Source organism: Bison bison, unplaced genomic scaffold (assembly GCF_000754665.1).
Source record: "Bison bison bison isolate TAMUID 2011002044 unplaced genomic scaffold, Bison_UMD1.0 scf7180017864291, whole genome shotgun sequence".
In the NCBI taxonomy this organism is placed as follows: Eukaryota; Metazoa; Chordata; class Mammalia; order Artiodactyla; family Bovidae; genus Bison; species Bison bison.
The window spans coordinates 3,238,188-3,241,944 of NW_011494863.1; the positions used below are offsets into that span (position 1 = coordinate 3,238,188).

Here is a 3,757-nt window from a genome sequence, read left to right on the forward strand (position 1 = left end):
AAAAAAGTGGTACCTAAGAATAGGATGTGGATAGGTTTCCACTTCCAGTTCTAACCTCACATCCCTCCAGACTTGGGCCCCAGCTAGTCATCCTAGTATTCCAATCACAGGAGATACCTGGCTCTGAGTGACACATCCATACTTATCAATGTCTATAATAAAGAATGAAGAGAGAGAGAGAGAAAAGCCATTCAGGACACTCTGCATTATACTTCCTCTGCTTGGAAACAATGGTTTGATTAGAAATGGTTCAGTTGTTGGGGAAGGACTTCTTAGATGCTTTCTAGCCTGACTGAAATAAAAAGCTCAATCTAGGTGCAAAGTTCATGAAGTGAATGAAAGGGAGCTTATCCCCAGGGTTCTCATCTGTGTACTGCAAAATGCAAAAAAAAGCACTAAGTCTTTTCTACAAGGTTCATTGCTCAGTCAACTGATATTTCCCCTTCACAAAGGCCATGAACTACTGGCTTTGGTCCCACAGCCCTATCTACTTAAGAGATGCTGGTGTTTCTGTGCAGTTTTTCCCATTTCGGAGAATGTGTGCCTGGGGATAGCCTCTCTCCTGCCTTGTGTTCCCTCCACATGTCAGGAAAGCATCATCTTCAACGAGGAGACTTTCCTACGGCAGAGTGTGACTTCAGTGTCAGGCAGGTTTGCCACCAAGAAGTCGTTCTTTGCCGAGAGAGCCTCCTTTAGGGGTCCTGGGTTTGGGGCTGGATGGGAGATGTCAGTTGAGTATTTTGGGAGAGGAATTTTTTCCAAGGCTCAAGCTGGTCATGGGGCAGAACTTCAGGAATGCTAAAGTGGGCTCACTTTGTTCTTTGCAGGGATTCTAAAGCCTTGCTTCTAGAATAAATGGGTTTGGGGTCAAAAAAAGAAGAGTTAGGAGCCCCGGGTTCCAGCTCTTTGCTTGGAGGAAAAGGTGTGACTAGGCAAAAGAATGGAAAATGCTGACAGAGGCTCAGGAGACGACTCTCTGGCGCCAGCCAAGAGGTGCCTCCGCCAGAACCCCCACCCCGGACAAAGACAACGTGATTCCCTTATGCCAGAAGCTCAGGTCACAAAGCTCAGGGTCCTGCCAACAAAATGTCAGTGGCAGTTTGAAGGTTGTATTGCCCCATGTAGTTGAGCTTTCATTTCTTAGGACCAGGGCTGGGACTTGCCACGCTGTGGGTACTCCCTCCCCTAAACCGATCACCCACTCTCCTTCCTCCAATCCTATTCCTGAGATTCTTTAAACAACGAGCACACTTTCTATGGATGAATCAAAGGCATGAACAATGCTCAGATTTTAACAGGCCCTGGACTCATCACAAGGCAGATTCCTGGAAAAGTCCCTCCAGGAAGCCAGGGTGGGGACAGTGGCTGCTGGCAATGGGATATTGGCATTACCCCACTCCTATCACCCTCCAGGGGCAGCTGTCAACATCTGGGTCTGCACTTAGGGCCAGACAAGAGGGTGGGAGCTGGGTCCCTGGTAACTCAGCTGTCTCAGGGCAAGCCACGCCCTGGATGGCTCCAGCCAGCATATTCTAAAATGCATCTTCCCCATCATAACACTGATGCAGGATTCCTTCTGGCTACAGCCCAGCAAAAGCCAGCAGCTGGCTCAGACCTATAGGTCTCCAATCTTCTCAGGCTTCATCTCCTAGTTAGCTGGGACCGTCCCTCTACAGGACGGTTGAATTCATTTGACTCACATGAAAAAAAATACTTGCTGATAGCCTGATAGATAACACTTCAGCACAGCTAAGTGAAGTTTCAAACCCCCACTTTCCCATTCCTCAGTTTCAAAGATCAATCTCTACTCACTGGGACACACCTACCGTCCAGTCTACCCAACACTGCCGAACTTAAGTGTAGTTTAATATGTACTCTGTTTCCCCTGCAAGGAAGGAAGAGATTTGTAATATAAATAGGAGAGAGGAGGCTTTTGCTTCTTTTAGGTTGTTTGGGAGACTGATGGCCCATTTGGAAGACTGTGGACAGAGAAACAAAGCCAGCACTCCACTTAGCCAGAGAAGCACCTCTGTGGAGTTGTAGGTGACAGCCTTATGGATTAGCACGAGGAAAGGAAACTTTTACCTCCACTCCAACTTTTTAATAGTAATTAATAGTTAGGAAAGCATCTAGTATTTATGAAACATTTCTTGGTGCCAGGATCTGTGCTAAATCCTCAGTGATGTTCTCCTTAAATCCTCACCATCACTTTGGAGAATAACACCTACTTTGCAGAGGAAGAAACAGAAGAACAGAGGGTCATAGAGCAGGCAAATGGTCAGGGCAGGACTTGAACCCAGTCATCCCCGTTGCCGGGACTTGCAGTAACTTCTGGATATTCAGGGAAGGGCGTGAAAGCACCCTTCTCTCTTGTAGCTAAGAACTCTGCCAGTCTCCCGGGTCTGCCATCAGCCCTCGGGGAACCTCATCAGGCCATCTTCGGGCTGTTAACCCAACCAGTCTGGAAATGAAGCCAGACAGGGCTGGTATCAGACTGGCCCCCAGTTAGGGGAATTTTCAGTGTGGAGAGTGGGGGGCCAGGGCTTTGAAACCTGTCACTAAAGGAAGCGTCAGTGCTTAAGACATTTCTGCTTCCAACTCCGTTTTCTTTGCTGTCTCTTTTGTCCTCAACACACCTCCATTTTACTAAGCATTTTCATTTTTAGTTTTCTTAAGGTTGAATGGGTCTCACTTGTAGGATCTCACCACAAAGCAGCCTCTAAAAGGGAAGCCTAGAGTGGGTGGGAATCCCCTCTCCTCCCACCTGTAAAGCTGAACTTCAGGGTCCCCAGGGTACATTCATGGATGTGGCTTCCTGGTCCAGGTCTGTGGCGAAGAGGAGGAGCTAGGGTAAGAGGAAGGCAGAAGAAAGAATAACCAGTCAGTGATATTAAAAAGCCTAGAGCACAACGCCCTGTATTTGTAGTCTATGATACCTGCGGGGAGAGGCTGAGCATCAAGGTGACACACAGCTCAGTGCAGGCTGGCTGGAAAGAATCAAGACCCATGTTAAATGTCAGCTCCAGCCATCCACCACTTCCCCTGGACTTAACCCGGGGAGAGGAGTTGGGAAATATTAGGAAAATCTGACAGCTGTACTTTGAAAACTACAGGTCAGCTAATGCCAAACTGACAAGAAGCTCTGAACGAAGGGGCACTTTTTGTACTGCCTCGTTCAGTCCTAGCAGATGCTTTCAGGGAAGGTTGTTTAACCCTTTAACAGCTCAGAGAAAAAGGTCTCTAAGCAATGCACGAAACACGGGTTCTATCCCTGGGTCAGGAAGATCCTCTGGCCAAGGGAATGGCAACCTACTCCAGTATTCTTGCCTGGGAAATCCCATGGTCAGAGGAGCCTGGCAGGATGCAGTCAGTCCATGGCATTGCAAAGATTGGACACAACTGAGCAACTAAACAACAGGCTGCGTGAGAGCCCACTGCTACATCTGCCACTATCCCTTGGGTTCTTTGGGACAACATCTCAGTTCATTAAGCTCCAATTATTGCTTCAGAAAGACTTTAAAGGGGAGGAAGGGAGGAACTTCTCTGGTAATCCAGTGGTTAAGACTCCATATCCTCAATGCAGGGTGCAAGAGTTCAATCCTTGGTCAGGGAACTACAATTCACTAAAGATCCTTAAGATCCCACATGACACATTTAAAAAAAATAAAGGGGGTGAGGGGAACGAGGGAAGCCAGAGCTTGTCTTCCCTGTACCCTACACAGAGGGAGATCATCTTGGCTGAGAATAAGGCATTTAG

General features: G+C 47.7%; 1 protein-coding gene across 6 annotated transcripts in view; it reads right to left on the bottom strand.

The window, feature by feature from the left end:
- SPRY4 (sprouty homolog 4 (Drosophila)) overlaps positions 1–3,757 on the bottom strand; it is a 13,256-nt gene that overhangs the window by 5,189 nt on the left and 4,310 nt on the right. For 3 of the 6 annotated variants that reach the window (XM_010850436.1, XM_010850438.1, XM_010850439.1), the window contains one exon: positions 2,765–2,845. The exons of the other annotated variants lie outside the window; for them this stretch is intronic. The gene's annotated coding sequence lies outside the window, so the exon portion shown is untranslated. The remainder of the gene's footprint in view (positions 1–2,764; positions 2,846–3,757) is intronic. 6 annotated transcript variants of the gene reach the window in all.